The sequence below is a fragment of the Siphateles boraxobius genome, unplaced genomic scaffold, assembly GCF_051911475.1.
Source record: "Siphateles boraxobius isolate OS27281-9 unplaced genomic scaffold, OSU_SipBor_1 222, whole genome shotgun sequence".
In the NCBI taxonomy this organism is placed as follows: Eukaryota; Metazoa; Chordata; class Actinopteri; order Cypriniformes; family Leuciscidae; genus Siphateles; species Siphateles boraxobius.
In genome coordinates this window covers 590,734-599,748 of record NW_027508836.1, presented here as the reverse complement: position 1 = coordinate 599,748, position 9,015 = coordinate 590,734, and positions in this window count along the sequence as shown.

The window sequence follows — 9,015 nt, the reverse complement described above, 5'->3', positions numbered from 1 at the left end:
TTGGTTTGATCTGAAATGCCTAAGCCAAAGTCTGTCATCAGAATAATTTGGTTTAATTCCCTCCTTGAAGCATCTCACATGATTGCGTTCAGAAAACAACAGGAATCCGAACGCAAGATAACTTAATATCACCAAGAAATTTATGATGTACGGATATAAAGAGTCATAAGTTTCTTACCCAATTGCAGCATTTTTATTACAGATATTTTGCAGCAATTTCCCAGGAAGTGACGATTTTGTTTTCTATCACACATTGGCAGTATAAGTTAAATCCACAACTTTGGATGGAAACATAGCTAATTACCGTTAATCAAGCTGTTCTGAGACACTGTGTGCTGCACGCGTGTAAATGAACATAGTGCTTCCCTCTAAAACCGGTCTATCCTGTATTTTCTTCAAAATATATCATAATATACATCACAAAATATCGCAATGTCAGTATTTTCTAATATTGTGCGGCTTATTTTATACTGACTACAAACTCAGCAAGAGTTGTGGGTGTAAGGAACTCAGCTTTTTGGAAATATTAATAATCAATAATATCTTGTTATTATTAATTATAAATATTTTGGTCAGTTAATTGGATTAACTTGATGTGGCTGAATTAATATTACAATCAATTAATCAGTTCTTCCAACGAACTCTTTTGATTATTCATTTATTCTAAGAAAAGGGTATCTTCCATGGCCACAGAAGAATAATTATTTCTTCGCCTGTACAGTACTTTGAGCCAGTAGCAAAAACCGTGATCGAAAAGTGACTTGTATTGCAAACAAAACAGAACCAAATACATATTATGTACAAGTTTTATTAACTAAATATAGATATTTATATGAATATAAATAAACTAAACAACATACACACATGAATACATAAATATGTTAGTGATTGGATGAAATTGGAAACCGGAAGAGGGTCTATGAGAAGAACCATCAGAATTTCATTTTCACATTTCATTGAATTGAATACTTGCATTTGTAATGGGAACAATTCTTGAAGTTGTTGAAAATTGAAGTCGTTGATGGTTCCGGCAGTGTCAAGTGGAAGTTGGTTGAGCGTTCTCTTTCTCCAGGAACGCATGGCTGGTTTGGTCAAGGCCTGGGACTCTGTTGAGGCCACGCCGAGCACCCAGGAGAAGTGAGGAAGTCGGAAGGATGGGTGATTGGAGTCGTTGTTGGTTGGAGTCTTTGTTCCAAAACTCTGGAGATTGTCCTTGGTTCTTTGTGAGAGAGTCATCTCTCTCCTGCCTGAGCCCATATCTGGTTGGATCGAGGCCTGCTGGGCCCTGGGGCCCCCTTGGAGGGGGAGGGGGTTCCCCAGTATAACCAGAACAGTGTTGCGGCTGGATGAAAGAACTAAGAGAGGGAGGTCACATGTGGACTGTCTCTAATAAGGCCTGGAAAAGATCCTCCCCTAAGGGTTGAACTCGACCAATCAGAAAGGTGACATGTCTGAGAGGGAAAGTGGCTCTTAGTTGATTTACGGATCTTTGTCCCTAGCATGATTATACCTTCATTAATGCTCAGATAGCTATAACACATCCACACTGCATTCTAGAAGAAGGTGATGTACATCAAAGTGTGAGTCATTAAATGAGGATTAATTAGGTAGGAGGCATGATACAGATGAGGTTACATTGATCGTTAATTGGTTGTATACCAGGATACAAACCATAATATATACCTAATAGTACACGAGACAGTAAACCATTTACACTGTTTCTTTCACAGTTTTATGCATGTTCATTTATAGATCAGTTAGTCTATGATTAATGCAGCAAAGTCTGTTTTAAAGAGGGTTTCTGTTTCATAGTCTCTCTCTTGAGTATGTGGCCACATTCCTCGGAGGTCGTAAAATCTCCTTATCATGCCCTGTAACATGACACTGTTTCTGCCCTTGTGTTTGTTCATTTGGGCTGTGTGAGGAGTTTCATAAACCTTTGTATATAATGAATAATTAGTATGTGTCTGATTGGTCCATACCCTACAGATCCCCCCTTTCGATCGTTGTTGTCCCCCCTCAAGGACAACCACGAGCGAAGTTGGAAGTGCGGAGAGATCAGACACACACTTGTCATAGAAGGCTGGAAGGCCATGGTGGCCTCTGGTTGCTCGTGTCTTCTGGAGCGGTGGTCGTTCCACGGCTGGTGATGTGGACAGTAGCCAAGTCCAGGTCTCTGCAGCAGGTGTTGAGGCAGCAGGTGTTGGGGCATTCTGAAGTTCATTAGTTTTGGGGCATGTGTTTCCTTGTGGTTGCAGGAAGTGGTTAGGCCTCTATGTAGCATAGAGAGGTTTTCAAGCTGACCTGGTGCTGGTGGCCGGAGGTCAGAAGGTGGTTGTTAGCCTCTCAGTCACGAGAGGTCTGAAGGATTGAAGTGTTGTTCTGTCCTTATGGTGGTGCCGACGCAAGCTTGCCTAAGCTGGGGTGGGCAAGGAGTCGGAAGCTTGTACCTTACAGGACTCCTTGGGTGAGTCCTGTGCAGGGAGCTATTTTGCGTGTGTCAGCGCCTCCAGTAGCTCTGAGGCAGGTGCGTCCAGCTGTCCTTGTGGAGCCTCAGATTGACACCTGTGTGGAGGGTATGGAAGAGGATGCTGTCGTTGAAAGCCGTTTGTCCTCCTGTGGTGTTTGCAGGTTGAGGGTACTGTCCTCCATGGCTTCTCCAAGGGGCTTGGCTGGTACCTGGGTTGTTGCCATGGTGACAGTTCTGTGCTGGTCCTGGGCATGCTCTGTCCAGCTGCATTGAATCTGGTTCGAACCTCAGTCTCTAGCTGGTCTGTAAGGCTTTGGGCACAGGTCCGCTCCTTGTGGGACGCTGTGATCTATTATGTGAGGTTGTTTACCTTCTGTTTTATACCCATAAGTTGGGGTAAGGAGATGAGAATCTTGATCACCCCGGTGTGGCTGTAACTCTGGCTTGGGTCATGGGTCGTTTGTCCTCTTCTCTCATGGTGCAGTTCCGTTGGCTCTGGTGCCGTCGGATGTCAGCAGCCATGGGTGGAACAGTGTTCCTCGCGATGGCTTGTCAGTCTTTTCGGTCTCCTGTCCGGTTAAGGTCAGGTTAAGCAGAGGATCTGCAACATTTTGGCACACTTGTGGTGAGAGACTAATGCATGACCCTAGAAAGTTCAAAGCCACGGTTTAATGGGTTCGCTAGATATGTAGCATAAAGCTAGGTATTTCATGTGTAGCTAGCTAGTGAAGTGTGTATTGTATCCTTATCATCTTAGCTGTGGATGTTAGGAGGCTAAGACTTGTGTGGTTCTGAGAGTATTTCCTGGAAAGGGCATAGCCGAGATGAAATAAATGACTTAAGATGGTTCTTATGACTAAAATATTTCTCTGGACTTAACTGGTGGTTCACTACGGCTTGACGAAGTGAAGAATAGGAGGAAAAAGTACAGCTTTCCTATTCAAATTGTGCTTATTATCAATCCTCAGGACTATAGTTATGCCCTAGTAATCGTTGAAATTACTTGTGTTGCAGGGTCATAAAAATAAGTGCACTTGTTGAAAATAAACAAAATCACAAATAAAGGTGTCTCTGGTTCCTTTCTGGGCCCTATGGGAAATGGAACCACATTTGAACAAGAGAGGAAATGGAAATAAATCATATACATGACAGAATAGACAAGTGAATAGCTGACTGCTATTATTATCGAAGTAAAATAAAAATAAAAAGGACTTAAGTAAGTGATCAAAACAGCGGGAATGATCTGAAATTGAGAGTAATCAATAGCACTAGTGACTAACCTTTAGATTTGCCTGGACCAACACTCCATAGTGGGTCACAGCTGTTGCGTGTTTAAGACCACACCGTGTGTGTCCCTCCAAAGGTTTAGTCAACATGCTGATGAAAATTCTCATAACTATAAGAATTCTTCTCTAGGTACACAGCTTACATGTAATTAAACTTGGGTTTAATTGACAGGGCATCTGCAAATTTAGCCTACAGCGCTCAGCAAGGACTATGCCTAAACTAGTGAAGGTGAAATTCTGCTGAGAAGAATTGAAAGTAAGGAAAGAGAAAAATTAGAAACCCTAAATGGGTTTAAAGAAAGTATTTTAGAATACTTTGTGCTGTATACATAAAAGCTGTAATTAAGGCTTCAAGTAAGTGATGCTAACCGCTAACTGTAGAAGTTATTATGTAGCATAGCCTAAGCTGGATGGATGCTAGGTTAGCTTAGCTTAGCCTAAGCTGGATGGACGCTAGGTTAAGTTAGCTTAGCCACCTAGGCTGGTTCGTTTACAAAATGACGTCACGAGTTAGCACTTCCTGTGACAAGTCGTTGTCATGGGAACCAGTGCATGCCAGACCAATTCAACAGTCCATGAAGAATGTCTGCACACTTTAAATGAGTTATGCATGTTTAAACGGGTTAAAAGGGGGCGCCTATACTTTAAGTCTTTCAAGAACTTGATGTTACATTCAGTAAAATGCAAATGTGGTTTGGCATTTGCAAATTTTACTCATGGAACTCTTCTCTTTACTTTACACAACTTATTCTATTTGTTTACAGAGTAAGGAAATAGATTTGCTGTAAGTCAAAGCTTGTCTAAGCCTATATAGTTACGTCCATCTCGTGCATAAATACTGACTTTTCAGCGAGTGAACAGTTTTGATCGCTAGGTAGCTCTCTGCTTGTAGATGCAGCCAAAATTTAGGTGAATTACATCAATCTAACAATCATTTGTAAGGTCTTTACTTTGTAGAAAGGGGAGCATCACCCAAGTCTACGTGTATATAACACTGTACTGAGATTCCTTCGTCAGAAACAGATTAAGCAATACTGCAATTTGGATTCCTTCAACCAAAGCAGACTAATAAATACCGGGACAGTTTGCATGCCGCTGAGATGAGATTCCTTTGTCAAACAGACTTACCCTTTAATGCTGAAATTACCGATTCCAGTTAAGACCCCTTTTTTATTTTTATTATTATTATTTATTAAGTAGAGATGTCAATTCCAGCTATCGTTTTATCTGCATTTAGACAAGCCAGCAGCTAGTGATCAAAATGTGTATCGCATATCATGTCCCATTTGGATCGGAATGATCAAATAAGCACTTTTAGGATAACAGTAGTTACAAAGGGGCTCTAGGTCATGCTAGTTTTCCCAGCTTAGGTGGTTTGCTTACTATCTGGCATTAGGGTGACGAATACCCTATTTGGAGTTTGTATTTCCTGTAACAAGTCATTGTCATGGAAAACTAATGTGCAGCAGTGTATATTTCACCCAGCAGCTGGCACAATGTCTGTATGTTTCAAAAAGCAGTGCATAGTCTGTTGGCACATGAGGCTTACACCTGCATTCAAGATTTTCTTTAAATCAGTAAAATTCTAATTTTACTAATGCAAACTCTTGCTTCCTTTTGAGCACACATTTTCATCTACTTTAAAAGTTTTATGTCCTATGCTGACTAGGAACTTTGTAGCAGAGTCGTGCATTGTGGTCATGCCGTGTGTCTTCTGGGTTTTGAAGTTCAGAGTCAAAAGGTTCTTGAAGCTGGTGTCTTCCTCCATCACAGGTCACATATGAGTAAAAAATCGGAATTGGGTCTCATTTCACTGACAGTGTAAACTAGAGACAGGCCTTTTAAATCCAATTTTGAAGTCAAATTATCGCCATCTGTTGATAGAAAATAAAATAAAATAAAACATGTAATTTCTTGGTGTTACCAATATGCCTGTATAGCTCTCTATGGAGTGGCTTGCGGATTCTCTAGTTGTTTTTGGACAAAATTACTTTTAAGATGTGGATTAAAATGTAGGCTATTTTTTTAGAAATTCTCAAATAATAGTCTAATTTTTAGTCGAGGTTTATAAAAAAATAAAAATAAAATTTGATGTGAAGTGTACACGTTTTTGCATTATTATTACGGTACAGTCAAACCTGAATACAGAGAAAGCATTGTTACAGCAGGTAACATTAACATTCAATACAAAAATTACTAAAATAAACAGGAATCCTTTATCACAGCTTATTATTATTTAAATATTATTATTATTATAATTAATAATTATATTAATATTAATGATTATTTTATATATTTATATATATATATATATATATATATATATATTCATTCTAATTTTTATTAATTATATTAATTATTATTTATATTTTATTATTATAATAATAATTACAGCTTAATCCATCTGGATCTGATCTCATTTCAGCCTCGTATTTCAGTCTTCTGACTCAATTATGCTGTATTGTAATAGCCCTACCAGTTCATTTGTGTTTATAATTGTGTGTGTGTGTGTGTGTGTGTGTGTGTGTGTGTGTGTGTGTGTGTGTGTGTGTGTGTGTGTGTGTGTGTGTGTGTGTGTGTGTGTGTGTGTGTGTGTGTGTTTGACCCGTGTTATGCGCGGAGCTGAGTGCTGGACTGACCACCTCATGGTCAGATCCAAACTACTCATGAGCATTCAACCCCGTGGCCCGAGGATGGCTCCAAACAAGAAACTCAACTGTACAGCGCTGAATAGCCTTACCACCAAAGATAACCTCCGACGGCTACTTGCTGAAAACCTCAACAAGATCCCAGAGGAATCAACCGACTGGCCAGCACTGCGCCAGGCTATTCATAGCGCAGCCACAGAGGCGCTAGGCCAATCAAGGAAACACCACCAGGACTGGTTTGACTGCATCTGAGCTGAGATACAGTCACTCCTAAAAACCAAACATGAGGCCCACAAAGCTCTCCTATCCTGCCCTGGATCTCCCACCCTTAAAACCTCCTTCATTGCTGCAAGAACAGCAACCCAGCGAGCCCTCAGGACTATGGAGGACACCTGGTGGGTGCAAAAGGCGCGAGAAATCCAGAACCTGGCAGACTGCAACAACAGTCATGGCTTTTACGATGCCATAAAAGCATTGTACGGCCCCAGGAAGAGGGTGATTGCCCCAGTCCGATCAGCTGACGGCGCGATCCTCTTTAAGGACCGCCACGAGATTCTTGCCCGTTGGGCAAATCATTTTGACAGTCTCATCAACCACGTCAACCCTGTCGACCCACATATTCTGGATAATCTCCCAGACCTGCCACCTACCATGCACCTGGACACCCCACCACTTTACTCAGAACTCCGGCAAGCTATTGCAGGGCTGAAGAACAACAAAAGCGCTGGACCCGATGGAATCCCTGCAGAGGTTTCTAAATACGGAGGATACCTCCTCACGCGTTGCCTGCACCTCCTGATCCAAAACATCTGGGAACATGGGACCCTCCCACAGGACTGGAAGGATGCTAACATCGTGGTAATTTACAAGCAGAAAGGAGACCGTGCAGTCTGCGGCAACAGCCGTGGGATATCTCTCCTCTCCATCGCAGGGAAAGTCCTGGCCAAGATCATGCTCAGCAGACTGGTTGATCACATCTCGGAAGCTGTGCTTCCGGAAACTCAGTGTGGCTTCCGTAAGACCAGATCCACGACAGACATGGTTTTTGTCTTGAGGCAGCTGTTGGAGAAGAGCCGAGAACATCACAAAGACCTTTACGTTGCCTTCATCGACCTCAGCAAAGCTTTTGACACCATCAACCGTGAACTGCTCTGGAAACACCTCTCCATACTTGGGGTACCACCCAAGTTTCTCCGCATCCTACAGCAACTGCATGACGGGATGCAAGCCAGAGTGCTCACTGGAGAACTCCAGTCAGAGTCCTTCGAGGTAAATGTTGGGGTGAAGCAAGGCTGTGTCTTGGCTCCGGTGCTCTTTAACATCCTCCTCTCTGCCATCACCTGCCTCTTCCACCGTGTCATGGGACATGAAGACGGTGTCCATGTGGAATACCGACTTGACGGAAGCCTCTTCAACATACGTCGGCTCTTTGGCCTACAGGTCAACATTCAAAAAACTGAGGTCATGTCCCATCTCACTACCTCCGCCCCCACACCCCCCAGTTTTCACATAAACGGTGTTCCACTTAAAACAGTGGACCACTTTACCTACCTTGGCTCCACTTTGTCCTCATTCTGCTCCCTGGACAAAGAAATACACACCCGGATAAATAAAGCCTCATCATCTTTTGGACGCCTACGCAACAGGGTTTTTGAAAACCGTAACCTGAAGGTCAGTACCAAGGTTGCTGTTTACAATGCGGTATGTGTCTCTACAGGGCAGAGTCATGGACCCCATACCGCCAGCACATCATCAACCTAGAGGCCTTCCATATTCGCTGCCTACAGAAGATCCTCAGGTTGTCCTGGGAAGACCGAATCCCCCATACAGTCATCCTCAGCAACACTGACTCAATCTGTATGGAAGCAGCTGTTGCCAAAAAACATCTGCGCTGGATAGGGCACACCATACGCATGCCTGAACACCGATTGCCCCGTCAAGTCCTCTACAGTCAACTAATGGGCGCAAAGCGTCCTCTAGAGGGCAAATGCAGCGCTTTAAGGACTACACCAGGGACATCCTAAAGAGAGCGAACATTCCCCCCATGCAGCTTGAATCACTGGCACTCGACAGACCTGCCTGGCATGTCACCTGTGCAACTGCAATCTCTCAAATACATCAAACCAACCAAGACCGACGATCCGAGAGGCGCATCAAGAGACACCAGTGGACGGCTGGTACCCCCCTGGTGTCTGGTTTCCCCTGCTCCATCTGCGGTCGAGTGTGCGGCTCAAGGATCGGACTCAACGCCCACGAGAAGTGGCACCAGCGGCAAGGTCGCTAAAATAGGTCGCTTTTTTTACGACCCCTTAGCCTGCTCGAATCATGCCCTCAATTATTTTGTGTGTGTTCACATTCCAAATGCCATAAAAGTCACATATTTTCGTACCATTCCGATGAAGCTGTAGGCTAATTTTTAATAATTCAAAACAGAAAATTTTCCGGTCAGAAGATCTAGTCGAGGAAATATTGTTTTTCGGTTCACTATTTGCATCATGTTCTTTAAATGCTGGAGTTATTACATTTTCATATAAAAACTACAAAAGAAAAAACATTTAACTTGGAAATATTAATAACTAACTTTTGCCAAAAGTCATATTTATCCTTTTTT